General features: G+C 33.5%; 2 pseudogenes; one reads left to right on the forward strand and one right to left on the reverse strand.

Moving 5' to 3' along the window:
- Window positions 1-21: 21 nt before the first annotated feature.
- On the reverse strand, window positions 22-1,127 carry LOC120168116 (annotated as a pseudogene).
- A 57-nt stretch (window positions 1,128-1,184) lies between these two features.
- Window positions 1,185-13,661, forward strand: LOC120168020 (annotated as a pseudogene).
- The last annotated feature ends 6,778 nt before the right edge of the window (window positions 13,662-20,439 follow it).

A 20,439-nucleotide genomic window follows, 5' to 3' on the forward strand; every position in this document is an offset into this window, starting at 1 on the left:
AAAATTTTGAAGAAAAATAATTTTGTAGAAAACAATTTTATTCCAAAACAGAATTGGAGCCTGCGCTTATGTTTCTTGCAACCCTACGGAACATAGATGTTGAACCATTCCTGGTCAAACCACCGGCTTCTTCCCTTTCCCGATGAGACCTCAAACCCCTCAAAAACGACGCCACGTTTCTAACAGCTCTCCTAAACCCATTCTCTCGTCTTCTGACTCCGACCCACGTAACCCTCCTCCGCGATCCATGCTCCGAACCCGATTCACCAAACCCTCCGTCCATCTCTGTGTACACAACGGGCACTTCTCTTTCTCCCCTGAACCTTCCCACCGCGAAAACCCCACCAGGTAACCTCCATATACTGAGCCCCACCGTCTCCGATACGTCGTCGTTTGACTCGCTCCGATCCAACGGCAATTCGCGGCGGCAAAGTGGGCATGAGTTTCGCTGCGAGAGCCATGGGATGATGCAATCCTCGTGGTAAATATGCTTACACGGCATCTCCCTAGCTTCCGTACCGAGATCGAAAGCTTCTTTACAAACGGCACACTGAGTTTCTGAACAAACATGACTATTTTCTATTTGAACCGTCGGCATTGATTCGATTGCTGATTTCGAAGCAGGCGGATTCTCGGGTTGACCCAGTCCGGTTATTTCGATCTGGGAAAGTTGTTCCAATAAACGATCAAAATCCATACCCATTAATGATTCGGACATCGAACTCGGTATGGGTCTTAAACCGGACCCAGATCCGTCGTCATAGAAGAATCCAAAGCCACTGCCGTTATTTCCATCCGCGGTGCTGCTCTCTTCATCGGCTGAACCACGTAGGACGATGATCGGATTGATGTTAGACCGGTCAACGGAACCTCGACGATTCCTACGAAAAACGAGATTCCGAGTCCGATTCGCATTTTGACCGCTGTTATCATTGCTGGCTATCATATACATGGCTGGAAATCGACGGTGGTGATTATCTGATGAGTCGATCTCCTCGATGAAACCACCGTCACAGTAGGGGCATACAACGGCGTCGTTTTGTCACGTCTATAGGCAACACGCGAACCAGACGGGTGCAACTGTAACACCAATACGACGACGCTGATGACATGCTTGAATCCCCCGACAAGAATTCCAGATCCAGAAAGAAAAGTGAACGCTAAAAGATAAAGTAAAATCAGAAATGGAGCTTGACTCGCTTTTAGAGCAAAACGAGGCCGCCTTGAAGTTTAAACGCCGTAAGGTTTATGATGAGTCCACGTGGCGAATCAGTAGTGGAGAAGAAGAGAATAATCAACGGCGTTAAGGGATTAACCAGTCAAATTGAGACCGATGGTAAAGTGAAAAACTGGGGTACAGGGAGGGGCGTGAAAAGAGTCAAAAACTTAAGCTGTAAATATGCGGGACGCCGAGTTTGAATTCAAACATTTAGACGAGTAATGAGAAGCGCGTGTGGCGTGCTGGAGTTTGAGTGGACAGCTGGCAGGAACTACTAGGAAGATACTTTAAACCGAGGCAATAGGGGTGTCTTGCTCTGTCTTTGGTTGGAGTGTGGGTCTTAAAAAATAATTTAATTGATTAAATAAGTGATCTGTTAAAATTTAGATCGATTATATTATATAATTTAATCAAAAATATTATTAAGTAAAATAACAAATTAGGTAGCGCTTATATAATGTAATAGGTAGCGCTTATATAATGTAATAGATTAATTACTATAAACATTATCAAGCACAATAACATATTAGGTAGCGTTTATATAATGTAATAGGTAGCGCTTATATAATAAAATAAGTTAATTACTAAAAATATTATTAAGCGCAATAATATATTAGGTAGCGTTTATATAATATAATAGATAGCGCTTATATTAACATATTCTATCATAAAATCAGTATATTTATATCGGTAACATTGTAAATTTACCTATTACATTATAATTATCAGTTTCGATGTTTTTGGGATCGATACAATTTTAAATGTATCGACACTTTATGCGTGCACCTCGTTGGACATTCATTATGGAAAAAAAGTATCGACACAAACTTAAAACGTGTCGATACATTATGTAGACCTATTTTTTCATAAAACCAGTATATTTCTATAGGGTACATTGTAAATTTACATATTACATTGTAATTATCGGTTTGGATTTTTTGGGATCGATACTTTTAATAAATGTATTGACACTTTATGTTTGCACCTCGTTGGACATTCATTCTAGAAAAAAGTATCGACACAAACTTAAAATGTGTCGATACATTATATAGACCTATTTTCTCATAAAATCGATATTTTTCTACCGATTACATTGTAAATTTACCTATTACATTGTAATTATTGGTTTCGATGTTTTTGGGATCGATACTTTTAATAAATGTATCGACACTTTATGCGTGCACCTCGTTTAGCATTCATTCTGGACAAAATGTATCGACACTTTTTAAATTTGTGTCGATACATTATGTAGACTTATTCTCTCATAAAATCGGTATATTTATATTGGTTACATTGTAAATTTACCTATTACATTATAATTATCAGTTTTGATGTAACTTATGTGTCGATATTTTTAGAAAATGTATCGATACATATGTTTAATTATTCTCTTATTATAATATAATTAATGATATATTATTCTTATTATAATAAATAATAAATAATAAATATAATTTATAATAATTTTATTTTAATAAAATATAATAATCATAATTTTTTATTTATGAAATTATAGATATAATATTTTAATAATAATATTGACATAAATAATATTAAATAAATTATTCTAATATTTTAAAAATAATATTATTATTTTGTTAATAAATAATATTATTTTATTGTATTTGATGTTTATAATTATATTGTAATTATGATTATTTTTCATCATTTTATTATGATTATTTTTTAAAATTATATTGTAATTATATATATATATATATATATATATATATATATTATTTTATTATTTGAAAGTTAATATCGAAATAGAAATACCGTGTCCTTTTTTTCATTAATTATATTGTGGCAACTTACAAACTAAAAAATTAAAATTAATTTGTGTTTACTAATTTTATCATTAAAAAGTCTATTTTTACCGGTTTTGTTATTGTTGGGCATAACAAAACCGGTAAAAATTACCTAAAATATTATTATTTCTACCTAAAACATCAATGTTTTTTAACATTTCCGGTAAAATGCCCATCAATAACAAAACCGATAAAAAAAATAACAAAACCGGTAGCGCTTTACATGTTTTGTTAAAATAATAATGTTTTCGGTAATTTTTACCTATTTTATTATTGTTGTATATCAGTTACATTGTAAATTTACCTATTACATTATAATTATAACATATGTGTCGATACTTTTAGAAAATGTATCGACACATATGTTTAACTATTCTCTCATTATAATATAATTAATGATATATTATTCTTATTATAAAAAATAATAAGTATAATTTATAATAATTTTATTTTAATAAAATATAATAATCATAATTTTTTATTTATAAAATTATAGATATAATATTTTAATAATAATAATTACATAAATAATATTAAATAAATTATTCTAATATTTTAAAAATAATATTATTATTTTGTTAATAAATAATATTGTTTTATTGTATTTGATGTTTATAGACGTTATTACTGCTTTTCTTTTAATTCTAAAAGTGTCGATACTTAATGAAATCGATACTTTCAACATATCTGGTAGGTAGTTTAATGTAATAGGTAGCGTCTATTTTTTTTACCGTTTACATTATTATACTTGATAATGTTTACAGTAAATACTCGGTTATGTTATCATTAGTAATATTTTAGGCGTTTACCTAATATATTGTAATAACTAATTAAATAATTAACCTATTTTATTATATAAGCGCTACCTATTACGTTATATAAAAGATACCTAATATGTTATTGTGCTTAATAATGTTTCCAGTAATTAACCTATTTTATTATATAAATGCTACCTATTACATTATATAAGCGGTACCTAATATGTTATTGTGCTTGATAATGTTTTCAGTAATTAACCTATTTTATTATATAAGTGCTACCTATTACATTATATAAGCGTTACCTAATTTGTTATTGTGTTTGATAATGTTTCCAGTAATTAACCTATTTTATTATATAAGCGCTACATATTACATTATATAAGCGCTACCTATTACATCATATTTTTACATGTTATATTGTAAAATATTAAACCTTTTTATAAAGAGGATCGATACTTTCAACATATCAGGTAACATTATGATAAAACCGGTAAAATTTACATAATATGTTAAAAGTATAGATACTTTTTATAAAAATGTATCGATACTTTGTTGAAAGTTATGTAATTTATGTTTCAAAATTTTTTAATAGTGCTTCATGTTTTCCACCTACAATATTAATTTAATAATTTCATTTACACAAAAAATTATTTGATTGTTTTGATATTTTATAAAATATTATCTAGAATTTAAATTTAACAATTTTAACCAAAGATAATAATAAATATGTAATATCTATGTTTATTATTTTTAATTTAATAATAATATATACCGTAACATAAAAATAAACCATTAGATGTGTATAATTACTAAATTAATATCTTAAAACTCACTAAAAAAATAACCTTAAATTAATGTTTTTCATAGTGAAATAAGTATGGACACTTATATATATATATGTATTAATACTTACCGATAACCAAAGTTTACCTGTTACCAAATTTTTTAATAGTTTTTCATGTTTTCTACCTAAAACATTATTAGTCTGTCAACATAATAGATAGCGCTAAACCGAATTTATTAAATATCTTTTAATATATCTGGTAATGCCGTATATTAATCGTATATTAGTCGCCTTTCCTTAGATAATCCCCAACAATTATCCAAACTATTAATATATTTTGAGTTTATTTATTTAAAATTTTGAATATATATAATAAAGTACTCCATTGTTTATAAAAAAAAAATACCAGTAAAATAACTGTACCCAGGTTTCTTTTATTAATTTTTTTTTTAAAAAAAATTGATAATGAATAGAGTTGATAAGTTGTGTCCAAGAGCTGAGCTATAGCAAACTTAGTATTTAGTAATTAGGTGAGTTGTTGTTGGCCAAAAGGGGCATCAAGGAATGTGCTTTTATTTGCAGATGTATATATCTATATCTGTATTTTTTAAAAATATTTTAATTCAGTTTATTTATAATTTAACTTTGTTTATTACTGCTTTATTATTTGAATTTGATTTTTATTAAAAAAACTGTTCGTATTTACCCACTTCAGTTAAATCTAACACTTGATATCCCCCCCCCTAAAAAGAGTACTATTAGATATCCAATTTTATATATTATATTTTTAAAAAATGTGCATATTGTGATTAAAAGAACTGTTACATGCAGTGGAAACTATGACTGACTCCAAAATCAAATATTAAAGTATCGTATTGTTAAATTAATTTAAATTAAAAATAAAAACAATTTAAAAAAACGCAGATGTTTATACAAATCAAGCTTCAATTTGGGATATCAACTTTGTGAACAACTCTACCAGAGACTTTAATGACAAAAATGAGTTAGATATAGATGCAATCTACGCAGGTGGGAAATTGGGTTTGGGGTGAGCAATCATTGATGTTTGTTTCTCCTCCCAAAACCCACTTTCAGCCCCTAAAAGAACAATGTTGATTGTGGAAGCGCACGCCTTTAAAGTAGGATTCTAACCAACATTTTGTTTGCATCTCCCTGTGTTGATGATTACAGACTCTCACTTTGGGGCTCCTTTTTGGAATAATCTTAATTTTGCTCAATAAAGTACCCAACTTTCTTTTACATGCTGCCATTAGTCCTGATTTAGACTATCTTTTTGAAACAACAATGCACTTATGTATACTCGGAACTAGCTACATGTTTTGATTCTCCAACTACGTTTCCAATTAAATACTGTTTTGAAGGTCAAGACTATTTTCACGGTTATCCTTTCTTAATAATATTAAAAAAAAGCTTATGAGAAAAATATTATTATTATATATAGGGTAAAGTACATAAATGGTCCCCCAATTATAGGATGATATTTTGTCAAGTCTCTCGACTATTAAAAGTTACAAAATGATTCACTTGATATAGGAAGTTCTTTTGTTGAGTCCATCGACTATTAAATATTACAAAATTATCACCTGACTATTCATATGTTCTAAACTCAATTTTTTTTGTTAAAAATTTGGCGATAGTCTAAGTTGGACGTTAATATGTTGGTTGAGGTATGATGAAATCTGATCATAAACCCGTTTGAATTATATGGATTCATCATTCATTTGTACTATATCATCGAGTCGGCGCTTGAAACATCATGTTGTCGAGCCAGTGTTGTAAAGCAACGACAGTGTCAGTGGACATCATTAAAATATAATTTATCATATCTTAGTTAATATATTAACTTTTAGCTTAGACGACAGTCAATTTTTTTTAATAGACAAGGACGAGTATGAAACATATGAATAGTCGAGTGATTATTTTGCAACTTTTAATAGTCAGAGGACTTGACAAAACAATGACATATAGTCGATGAACTATTTTATAACTTTTAAAAGTATAAGTACTCAATAAAATAATATCATATAATCGAGGATCATTTGTGTTCTTTACTCATATATAATTATAAGTGAATTAATTGACTTGAAATTGGTAGGTAATAAATGAAGGAATTCTTAGATTGGGCCTAACCAATATACAATGACCGTAATATGGGCCTTGATTGATTATAATATAAAATTAAGGGTAAATTATATCAGTGACCACCTAACTATAGATCATTTTCATTTTGACCATCATTTTTGAATTCTTGTCAATCAGACCACCTAATTTTTTAAATGCATTCAATCATGTCACTAGCTGTTAACATTTAACAGAAGTGTTGTCGTAGAAGTTAATAAAATTAGTATAATTTAAATTTAGTCCTTATTACTTACACAATATATCAAATTGGTCATAACTTTAAATTAATTCAATATATTTAATCCTCCAATTATATGATGACATGTGTCATGATGCTTACATAAACTAATATTTATCTTATAATATAATGAAGGTCAGAACAATGAAAATAGAAGAAACACTAAAACGACTTGATTCAAATAAATTAATATTTCAAAATATATTGGTCATATTCAATTTGTCCCACCCAGAAAATATATTGTTTATATTCGACCCACCCCAAATTAATTTGAATAAATTAATATTTTAAAATATTTAAAATAATATACTTATAATTATTTATTATATTTTAAATGGTTAAAATAATATATTTTTACATTAAACTCGATCCAGTTTGAATATATATAAAAAGGTAAACTAGTAATTTATACTGGTTTGGGTCGGGCTAGCAATTTCTTACCTTAAGCCCGACCCTACCCCGATTCGAATATATTAATACTTTAATATAATACATTTATATTAATACGCTAGAAATGGGGTGGGTATCTTGGTATCCTCTAGGCTCAAGGAAAATGTAGTTGAAGTTTGTAGATACCGGGATAGGATCATGATTATTAAAGTTATTATAGAAGCGGATGTGGTGAATGTCCTTTCAGTGTACGCCCCACACGTTGGCCTAAGGGAGGGGGAGAAACGTTGCTTCTGGGATCAGTTAGATGAAGTACTTAGGAGCATTCCGAAGGACCAAAGAGTTTTCATAGGGGGAGACTTCAATGGCCATATAGGTAGTGCAACCGACGGGTATGACGGTGTTCATGGGGGTTTCGGTTTTGGTAGTAGGAACGAGGAGGGGCGTACGTTGCTTGAATTTGCTATTGCACACGATTTGGTGGTCACTAACTCATTCTTTAACAAGAGAGATGTGAACCTGATTACGTTCCATAGTGGGGGACATTGTACCCAAATTAACTATATTCTGGTTCAAAATAGGGATCAATGAACTTACATTGACTGTAAGGTGTTCCCTGAAGAGGCATGTGCTTCACAACACAAATTGTTGGTTTTGATGTTCCGCGTACGACACGAGCGGAGCACTCATAGGAGGGCTAAACTTGGTAAACCTAGGATCCTCTGGAAGAACTTATATGGAGCAACAACTGATGACTTTAGGAGTAAGGTTTTGTCTAATACAGGTTTTGGAACTACAAACTCAAATAATGCAGATATGTTATGGAAAAATATGGCAAATTCCATTATAGAGGTGGGCAAAAACACCCTTGGGTTGTCGACAGGGAAGGTCAATGAGCATAAAGAATCATGGTGGTGGAACGACGAAGTCCAAACTAAGGTGAAGACAAAGCAAACTTGCTTTAAGGAGTATTTACCCTGTAATGACGACGAAGAAAGATCGAGAGCTAAACAACGATACAAGGAGGCAAAGAGGGAAGTAAAAAAAAATGGTTGCTAAAGCAAAGGATAAGGCATACGAGGAAATGTACAAGAGATTAGACACCAAGGAAGGACAAAATGACATCTTCAGGCTAGCAAAATCCAGGGAGAATAGGAAGAAGAATCTAGGTAGCATTAGGTTTATTAAGGACAATAATGGTGTTCTTTTAGTGAAAGATCATGATATTAAGAGGGTTTGGGGCAATTACTTCTTTGGCTTATTTAATGACGGTGCCTCTCCTTGTAAAGATAGTACCATTGATGGGTCAGCCGACCACCATACTACGGCCAATAACTGCCCTACAAGTAGGATTGGGTTTGAGGAAGTCAAAATGGCTCTTAGAAAGATGGGGAGGGACAAAGTTGTCGGTCCATATCAAATTCCTATCACTATGTGGTTGGCCCTAGGAGAAGAGGGAGTTAAGTGGTTGACTAACATCTTTAATATTATTTTAGAGACTGCCAAGATGCCAGAGGAGTGGAGAAAGTCTACGGTAATAGCAATCTATAAGAATAAAGGAGATCCCCAACGTTCTGGCAACTACAGAGGTATTAAACTACTCAGCCATACCATGAAGCTATGGGAAAGGGTGATAGAGGCTAGGTTGAGACAGGTTACTAGGGTTTCGGAAAACCAATTTGGCTTTATGCCAGGCAGGTCTACTACGGAGGCGATTCATCTACTTCGACGGCTTATGGAGAAATATAGGGAAAAAATAGAGATCTTCACATGGCATTCATTGACCTTGAGAAGGCGTATGATAGCGTTCCACGCTATACGATCTAGAAGACCTTGGAAACGAGATGGATCCCAACTGCTTATATCCGGGTGATTCGTGATATGTATTGTAGATCTACTACATACGTCAGGACTACAGTTGGTGACACCGAGGCATTCCCGGTGGAAATCGGACTCCACCAGGGGTCGACTCTTAGCCCTTATCTATTGTGCGACACCAGACGGTGTTCCATGGTGTATGCTTTTCGCTGACGACATTGTCCTAGTTGCTGAAACAAAAACTGAGTTGAATAGTAGACTGGCTACCTGGAAGACTGCTTTGGAAGAAAAAGGTCTAAGGATCAATATTGAAAAGACAGAGTATTTATGTTCAAACCTCAGTGGGAACCAAAACGATGAAGATGTAAAAGTATGCATAGAAGGACGTGTTCTCCCCTCAAAGGATTGTTTCAAGTACCTATGGTCTATGATACATAAAGATGGGGGTGTGGATGATGATGTTACATACCGTATAAAGGCGGGATAGCTAAAGTGGATGGCTGCTACTGGAGTTTTGTGTGACAAGAAGGTGCCTCTAAAACTTAAGGAAGAATGTTATAGAATGACAATAAGACCAGCGCTGCTGTATGGATAAGAATATTGGGCAATCAAGAAGGATCACGTAAGGAGGATGGAGGCCGCAGAAATGAGAATGCTTCGATGGGCATGTGGTAGGACTCTGTGGGACATGACACCAAACTCTGCTATTATGACGTCCTTGGGGGTGGTGTATGTATCCGAAAAATTGAGAGAGAGAAGACTACGGTGGTTTGGGCATATCCGTAGACGACAACCGTCGGATGCAGTCAGGAGGGTAGAGTCGATTACAGTCGACGGTGCCAGAAGGAGAGGACGACCAACGCGGAAGTGGGAAGATTGCTTGAGATTTGATTTGAAGGATTTAGCCCTTACCGAGGACATGACCTCTGATAGGAAAGTATGGAGACTTAAGACCAGGGTAGCCGAGTAGTGCGGGTCACATCCATAGGGTGTATCATCTCTGTCTTCTTTTAATGCCTTTGTAGTAATTTCTATGACTTTTTTTTACGTCTCTGTCATTGGAATTTATGAAGGCTTAGGACTTGGGTAGCGGAGTAGTGTTACCTTAGTTTAGGTTTTAACCCATTTAACTTTATTCATTCTCGTTGCTTGCTATTGTTGACTTTCTGTGTATCCTTCTCGTCATGTTTCCTCTTTTTATATTTTGTCGGGTCTTACGTTTCTGTCTATATGCAGAGATTTTTACACATGGATTCATTTACAGGGATTACTTCCCATTACAGACGCGCATATGAAGACTGCATATAAAGACTGTTTCAACTATGTATTTATATATACATGAATTGCATTTTATCTTTATTTTTAATTTTCTGACTGCCGGAGGTCTTCCACGAAAGCTGCTCTCAACCTGGCGTTGGGGGCAGCCTACTACCCTACCTCCCCCTTACCCCATTGCATATGGGAATAGGGTTTTGTTGTTGTTGTTGTTGTTGTAAATAGTAAAAATAATAAAATTTTCCTTAAAACCGACCCTTGAATATAAATATAAAAGAATAAACTAATAATTTATATCGAGTTAGATCAAGTAGTTTTAGTGTTACTTTTATATTCATTGTTCTGACATTCATTATATTATAAGATAAATATTAGTGGTTGAGATTATTTTTTATGATCTAAGGAGGCCCAGGTTTGAATCCACCCCCCCCACTCCCTATGAAAATATGTTGTTTCAATTTATTTTCCTTCCATCGGATGGTGCCACATGTCACCAATGATATCGTGACACGTGTCATCATATAATTGGAGGATTAAATATATTGAATTAATTTAAAATATGCCCAATTTGATAGATTTTATAAGTAACAAGGACTAAATGTAAATTATTCTAATTTTATTAACTTTCACATTAGCACTTCCGTTAAGTTTTAACGGCTAGTGGCCTGATTGGATTTCATTTAAATAGTTGGGGTGATTTGATTGATAAGAATTCAAAATTGGTGGTCAAAATGAAAGGGGTTATAGTTGAGTGGTCTCTGGTATAATTTATCCTAAAACTAACCTTCACGTTTTTTAAGTATTTTATTTTATTATTACAAATAAAATTAAAATAACGAATGGATAATAGATTCCTTCTTTTATTCCGTGTCACATCTTTCAATATACGTAAAGCTGAGTGTTGTCGAATATCAAGTTATACGTGTAAGAAACATGGTATTGAGCATATTACATGAAAAGTAGCACTAGGAAAGGCGTTACTATAAATAAATAAAAAAACATAAATTATCTTTTAAGATTATCTTACAATAGATTTGTTAGAAAAATAACTCTCAAACTACACACGTATAGGATTAACTCGTATCCTATGAAATGCAAAAAAATGTCTCGTTTTATACAAAGCGTGAGGTACGTCCTGCGTGGATGCACTTCAGAAAGAGTTATTTAATTTTGATATTAAGTAGCGTTATGTAACACATGAGGTTCTCGAGATATTAAACAGTCTCGAGAAATTTATCGCAAATAGAATTCAATGTAATTCACGTGTTTTATTGTATTTTTACCTATAAAATTTGTATCTACATACAGTTTTTTGAGGACGGACTTCCAGCTCAGAGAAGGGAACTTGCCGACAAGCTTTTTGGCCATGTTTTAACACTTAGTCTTGAAATGTATGGTTGTCGGATGATCTAGAGGGTATTAGTATATGGTTTTTATTCTTTAAGACTTTATTTTTCAGCTTTCTTTATGTTATTTTGTGTTTTCAATTTCATATAAAGTTTGTTCAAGTCTTTGTTTATGTTATCTTGTAAACACATAATATACATTTCATGGTAATAGACTAAAAGTGCTTGCCTTCGTCATCTCGGTATCATGCTTTCTACATATAGATTTCTTGAAGCACTCACGCATATGCTTTGTTTAACATTCAAGGCCATAGTTGTTGATCTGGATCAGAAGATCAAAATGGTTTAAGAGCTTGATAGTAGCGTTATGCGATGTGTACGTGATCAGAACGACAATCATGTTATCCAGAAGTGCATTGAACGTGTCCTTGAGGAAAACATTCAATTTATTGTTGCAACATTTTTTATCAAGTTGTGACGATTTCTACTCATCCATTTGGGTGCCGAGTGATACAGGTTCAGACCTCGTCGTTTTTGGTTATTTTTTACCTTTTGAACCGTTCTATATAAAAACGAGTAGTGTGTAATCCTATATTATGATTATTATTATTTCTTAACATTGCAGAAAATATTGGAGCACTGCAAGGACCCAAAAACACAACGTAAGATTATGGATGAGATTTTAGGAGCTGTTAGCATGTTGGCCCAAGACCAGTATGGAAATTAGTGGTCTAAGTTTGTATTCTTTTCGGGAACTTATATACGTATGATATTTCTCATGCCGCTTGACACGTGAACTAACCTCATTCATGCACTTAACAACATGTGGTGGAGCACGGAAAGCCTGATGATCGTTCGGTTATAATTAAGGAATTAGCTGGAAAAATCGTCCAGATGAGTCGGTAGAAGTTAGCCTCTACTGTTGTTGAGAAGTACCGAACTTTTTGGGTCCCGATGAACGCCAATTGTTGGTGAATGAAATGCTTGGTTCTACGGATGAGAATGAGCCTCTTCAGGTTTGTCCATTCCTTGTGCTATTTATTTATTTCTTTTAAGCTTTGATTAGAAATGTTTTTCCGATTTTCTGTCCTCGTGTTTGAGGAAAAAATGCCAATGGCAACTTCACTCGGTCTGAAAACAATTTGAGAAAAGCCATGTTTAATTACCAACTCAATTTGTACCAGTTTCGGCTGAATATGTAGGTCTTCCTTGTTTATCAGAACTATGCGTACATTCATATTTGTAACTCGAGTGCTTATATTGATCCAAGGGACGAACCTGCACACAAAGTATTGAAACTCTAGACAAATGCATATTACACTGATGTCTTGGGATGCCATATCCTGAGATGTAACCAGAAACTTTCTGAATGGTGTCAAGGATTTACCTTCGACTTTTCTCTAGAAATAGTTTCTCTGAATATCTCGTTATCCATTTAATTTTTACTGGCAAATGTTTGTCCATCCCAGGCAATGATGAACGATTAGTTTGTGAACTACGTTGTACAAAAAGTGCTGGAGACTTGTGATGACAAGCAACATGAGCTGATCCTTTCTCGAACCAAGGTCCATTTAAATGCATTGAAGAAGTACAGTTACGAAAAACATTTTGTTGCGCGTGTAGATAAGCTTGTTGTTTCTCTCTCTTTCGTTTTTTGCTCGAGGAACCTTCGAATAAATAACATAACCATGACTATGACACTCGAATTCATAGCATCGAAGTTCACCTATCTTCAAATGATAGATTTGGATTCCACCCCTTTAATCATCATGTGCATTTCACAACTCATAATTTTACATCGTTTTCATAGAGAAGAATTGTTGCTCGGTCTCCCAACCTGTCTTGGTTGGTGTATGGAAGAATATGTTTTGTACAACTAACAGAGGCTATGCGATGTTCTCGTCTTCCTTTCATCGGTGTATCTTTCAACCTCATCTTTTTACAGATAGGTACCCTACGGAAATAAAAAAGGTTGTTTGTGCTGGAAAAATGTAAATTGTGTAGCTTAAGGCTTGGTTTAGAGCAAAGCTGAGGTTTTGTAGTTTGAATACATATAACCGGTTGCGCATGCAGATGAGTTTAAATGATTATACATGTGTTCCTGAGGGTGTAAAATTCTGGATGGTGAAGTAATTTTATATCATCACGAGACTGTACAAAATGTCGGCATGGAGGGCAGTTGAGGCCCGAGTTTTTTACGCCATCAATGTATACTTTTTGACATTTTCTTCCCTAAACGCCCAATTTTCTTTGCGCTACCACCCTGTTTATATTTATGGGTTACATCAATGAGCTCATGCTTTTTAAGCTATTAGAATGTTAACATCTGCATTTGCCCTGAATTCTAATTAAAATATCTGAATATGTACTTGTATATTAGCCCAACTAAATGTACTCAATACGACCAACAGAATAAAAAAACGAACCAGCAAAAATTAAGTCAACCTATACAACCAAGCAGGAACACCTAAGAAGGATCAACAAAAACAATCCCTCTTAAGTAATCAACCCGCCAAACCCCAACTCACGCAGAGAGCACTATTAGCAAGTCCTCCAGATTTAATCCTTTTTATGCATCGTTAGACTAATCAACTATTTAATCTGCCCCACAAGACCATTCGCAGTTGCTGCATGCCCCCGGAAGTGTCTCCGATTACGTTCCCTCCATATATAGGTAATGTAACAACAATTCTATGACATTTTCAATAAAGTTGAGAGTAGAGATTTACCTTTCAAAGATTAACAAGCCCAACTTAGCTCTTGACTCCAATTCAACATCCGTCGCTGTTGGTGACAGATATTCAAAATGCTTTCTTGCACTGCCTTGGAAAAGCAACTTTAAGAAAACAAGTGATCCCTTGTTTCTTGCTTAACAGAGCAAAGCTTGTAAATCCCTTCACATCCACCCGAAACGAGATAAGCCTGTTCTTAATAGTTAGTCTGTCCAGAGTAGCTATCTAAACAAGGAAAGAATACTTTGGAATATGACCCGAGTGCCACACATGCCTCTCCCAATTCATTCCAAATTCCACGAGTAGAAGGAAAAGCAAGCTCATGCATCCCCTGAATGCTTGCTGCCTTCACCTGAAGCTGCATCAAACACCTCCAAGTCCATCTGCAGCTTTGAGGACAATAAAAATTCTAAAATGAGTTATTCTTAATAATATAAACACGAACTCAGGCCACCCAAATATCTGAGTATTATTCAAATAAAATATTCAAATCGAAATCTTTGAATTTCAATATAATTCCATCTGTTTATCTTGTAAGAGTAGAGTAATGCAAAGAAACTATTGATTAATTCTATGTAATTTGATATTAACAAGTTTTTTTTCTCAAATTCAGCCAAACACACACATATATTATTCATGGTTTAAATTGAGTAAATTTAAATTATCATTTCTTTTTGTTATAAAAAAATTATCATTTCTTTTATAAAACACCGTAGGAATGCTTGCACCTCGCAGTCAAACAAATGCTATTATTCGATCCGATTATCAATATAAATATATACATATATTATTTAATTCGTTAATAGTATATGTATAGTGAATGTCTCAGTTCTCAAATATACTTTTTTTAAACAATAAATAGATAAATTGCACTGTATTATTTGAAGAAAGAAAGAGCATTAACCATCCGAGATATTCTAGATTGTGGGTTAGAGTCATCAAACATAAGTACCGTTGGCATGGCCAAATTCCGGAGAGCATTAACCATCCGAGAAGTTCTAGATTGTGGAAGGGTTTGGTTTGCATTTGGGAAGAACTATAGTGTTACTTGGAGCATTCGAGATGGCCTGCAAACTGATTTCTGGTGTGATAGTTGGGTTAATGATTCGGAATTGCTCGTTAATTACTCCATTCCCAATCAAATACCCCAACCAACGCCGATGTGTTCGATGGTTACGGCTACAGGCCAGTGGGTCTGGGAGCGACTGCGTGACCTTGTTCCAAGCCATATCTGTAGTTAGTGGTGTGTTGCATTAGTAGTGTGTTTCTATGTATGGTATGTATTGTATACTCATTCGTCATATGATATATTTAATAGATAATTTGAAGGAAAATGAGTTAATGAGATTAATTTAGATTAAAATTATTAAGGATTTAATCACTTGTTATGTAATGAGATGATTGATTGATTAAGATTTAGTGTGACAATTGACGTTGAATTTATCTAGCAATTTCAATGCTTAAATAGAGTGTTGTTCTCCTTATAGGTCTTAGGTTCGAACAGTTACATCTATAATATATATATTATTAATGACTAAGAAAAATATAAACAGATATAATTTTATAATATTTTAAATTATTTAAAAAAATTAAAGGCTATTGGTTGAGATCTAATCACTTGTTATGAAACTAACCTAAATACACGAAAAACTAGTACTCCCTCTGTCCCATAAAAGATGTCAATTATTCATTTTTTGGACAAGTTTTTTAAACGTCGACTAATTATTATTTAAAATTTAATATTGATAAAAATATGTAAAAATATATTTTTAAAAACCTTCAATCAAATAGTTTTCAAAAATATATTTTATAAAATTTAATTATTTAAAATAATCAAGGTCAAAGTTTAATTTTTTTTTACTTTTTAATAGCCAATAAGTGACATCTTTTATTGGATAGATAGAGTATAAATAAATGAATGGATGGAAATACTTTCAACGGTTATGGTAAGATAATATAAACACAAAAAAGAATATGTATATACTTTAGTATATTTACATTTACGAACTAAGCTATTCCAATAAATAAATAAATAATTATTATTTCTAGAGGTTTCAGATTCAAGCACGTCATATGTCAAGGGTGTTTAAGAATTTATTGTCAAATAGATTAAAAACTTTTCAAACATATATTAATAATACATTGTAATCACTCTGAAATTAATGAAAAAAATTTCGTAGATCTATATTTATTATATTAAAAAATTGTCGTGGGCTTGGGAACCTGCGAATAGTTTGAGCTTGTTGGGAAATCAGGCTAAGTAACACATGAAATAAATGAACAGTAAAGAAAATAAAGAACACAAGATTTATCGAGGTTCAGCAAGGTGCCTACGTCTTCGGGAGCGATAACCGACTGTTTTCTTATTGTTAGCAATAATAAATAACAATTAGGTTACAATTACATAATATAAAAAACAATCTCGGTACAATTACCAAAACTTCAACATCTGTCCTCTAACTGGTATATGAGCCATACCTAACAAATCTCCACCTTGACGAATATCCTGCCTCTTGGAGATAAAATAAAAAATCGGGAGTTTACCGAACATCAAAGTGGATTGGGCTACCATGCTTCTCTAGCAACTGTAAACATTCAACAAGTCCAAGCAATTCATGAACATGTCAGTAGTAACTAGCTTGATCAACATATCAATTGCATTCTCACTAGTATGAACCTTCTGTAACAATATCCTCACATCAATATGCTTAGTTCTAGCGTGATACACCTGATTCTTAGCAAAATGAATAGCACTTTAGTTGTCACAATGCAACTGAACTCCACCTTGTTGAACACCCAATTCCTTCACTAGCCCAGTAAACCATAAAGCTTCTTTTGCAGCTTCAGCTGCTGCCATGTATTCAACTTCAATTGTATATAACGCCACAATAGACTGAACAGTTGACTTCCAACATATAGGCCCTCCATCAAGAGTAAAAACATACCAGTTGTAGATCTTTTATCATCCAAATCACCTGCATAGTCTGAATCCACATATCCTATAACCAAAGAATTATCCTATTGATTACCAAAAACAATTCAATTCCCTACAGTGCCCTTTAAATACCTGAAAATCCAGTTGATTGTTTCCTAATGTCGCCTACTTGGTTTAGACATGTATTTACAAACTTGACTAACATCATGAGCTAAATCAGGGCGAGTACATACCATTGCATACATCAAGCAACTAACAGCGCTGACATATGGAACCTTTCCCATGTCTACAACTTCATTATCTGTCTTAGGACATTGTTATGAAGAAAGCTTAAAATGATTTTCCAATGGAGTGCTTACTGGCTTTGAATTGCTCATCCCAAACCTGTCTAACACTTTCTCAACATAGCCCTACTGAGATAACCACAGTTTCCTTGAGCCTCTATCCCTTTGAATCTTCATTCCAAGAATTTTCTTTGCAGCACCTACGTCTTTCATATCAAATTCCTAGCTCAATAAAGTTTTCAAACCAACAACATCATACACATTCTTTGCAGCAATCAACATATTATCAACATACAACAACAACAACAAATAAAAGAACCATCATCAAGGCGATTAACATAAACACAACAATCATACTCACATCACTTGTAGCCCATCTTAATCATATTGGAGTTGAACCATTTATACCATTATCTTGGAGACTGTTTCAACCCATTTAAATATTTCTTTAACCTGCAAACCAAATGCTCGTGTCCAAGTTGAGTGAACCCTTCTAGCTACTGCATATAAATCTGCTCCTCTAAATCACCATGCAAAAATACAGTTTTAACATCCATCTGCTCTAAATGCAAATCCCAACTAGATACTAAAGCAAGTACTGGCCTGATTGAAGTATGCCTAACCACAGGAGAAAAAAAATTCATCATATTCTACTCCCTTATGCTGTGAAAAACTCTTTACTACCAATCGAGCCTTAAACGTTTCCTTTCTTTTTCTGAAACTGCTGGTTTCTTTTTATACACCCATTTGCAACCAATAGCCTTCTTTCCCTCATGAAGTCGAACCAACTCCCATGTAAAATTTTCTGCAAAGACTCCATCTTCTCAACCATTGCAACCATCCATTTCTCTTTCCATTGACTAGTAATAGTCCCTTAAAAAGTAGCTAGATCATCACTACTAATGAGAAGTGCAAATGAGACCATGTCTTCAAAACTCAAATGTTTGTAGCCTTTATATTCATGCACCTGTCTCTGTCTCTGGCTAAATTATAATCTTGCAAATCAATTGTATTAGAACCACCAGAAGTTAGATTAGAACTTTTCTCTCTCACACACTCTCAGCTGTTACTGGATCTAAATCCATCAATGCCTTGTCTTGGTTCTGCTATAACATGAACTTCTCATCAAAGACTACATCTCTACTGATCAACAATTTCTTTGCAATCGGATCCCAAAACTTGTATCCTTTGACGCCTTTATTGTAGCCTAGAAAGATGCATTTCTTCGACTTTGCATCAAGTTTTGATCTCTCATCACCATGTACATACACATAAGCAGGACAACCAAAAATCCGTAAGTGATCAAAATCAACTACATTACATGTCTATACCTCTTCTGCAATCTTGTCACCCAATTATGCCCTTGGTGATCTATTAATGAGGTAGCATGTCATGCTCACAGCCTCTGTCCAGAAGCTTTTAGGAAGCCCTACATTCAGTTTCAAACATCTTGTCTTTTCATTCAATGACATGTTCATCCTTTCTGCAACACCATTTTGATGTGATGTCTTGTGCAATGTAAAATGCCTCTGAATCCCATGTTCCTCAAAGAATTTCAAAAATTGTAAATCATTGTACTTTGTACCATTATCAATCCTCAAATATTTGATCTTTTTACCAGTTTGGTTCTCCTCCTCAGCTTTCCACAGCTTGAACTTGGCAAAAACTTCAGATTTATGTTTCAAGAAATACACCCAAACTTTCCTAGACAAATCATCAATAAAAGTAACATAATACATAGATCCACCCGATGATGATTTTCTGGTAGGCCCCCCCATACATCAGAATGCACATAATCAAGAATCTTTTTAGTTTTGTGCTTTCCAATCATGAAACTAACTCTAATTTGTTTATTAAGAACACAAAACTTGCAAAAATCGAGCTTGCATATTTTAACACCATGCAATAATTTTTTTATGCAATTCAGTCATTCCACATTCACTAAGATGAGCAAGACGTATATGTCATAGTTTTGTATTATCATCATATGACTTAATAGAATGAACTCCACCTACAACTGTACTCCCTAACAGTTTATAGATATTCCCTAAAGTCATCTTTCCTTTCATCACAGTCAATGCACCTTTAACAATTCTAATGGTTTCCATATCCTCATCTTCCTTCGGAATAAAACCATTCTTATGCAAAGTGCTTAAGGAAATTAGATTTTTTTTGAATCTGTTATATTCCTAATATCACATAATGTCCTAACAATACCATCATACATTTTAATTCTAACTTCACCAATACCAACAATATTGCAATATCTATCATCACCTTAATAGACATAACTAAAATTAACTGACATGTTTGTCAAAAACCACTCCATGTTAGGCGTTATATGATAAGAGCATCCTGAATCAAGAATCCATGCAACTGTCAACTGAGTTGTTGAAATAGAAAGCATGTCACCATCACTGTAATTTGTATTATCATCATGCACCACAATCACAGACTTGGATGATTTATCACGTTTCTCATCAGTCTACTTTTTTCGTTTTGGACAATCTCTCTTCATATGTCCCGGGTCCTTGCACTTATAGCAATGAATTATCTTTTTGCCCCTAGACTTTGATCTGGAATTTCCAAACCCCTCATTCTTTGACTTTCTTCCACGGTCTTGATTACCCTTAATATATAAACTATCAGCATGAGTGTTTTCCCCTATATTTTGTGAGCTAACAAGGCTACAATAATCTCTCAACTT

Source organism: Hibiscus syriacus, unplaced genomic scaffold, assembly GCF_006381635.1.
Source record: "Hibiscus syriacus cultivar Baekdansim isolate YM2019G1 unplaced genomic scaffold, ASM638163v2 tig00111708_pilon, whole genome shotgun sequence".
NCBI lineage: Eukaryota > Viridiplantae > Streptophyta > Magnoliopsida > Malvales > Malvaceae > Hibiscus > Hibiscus syriacus.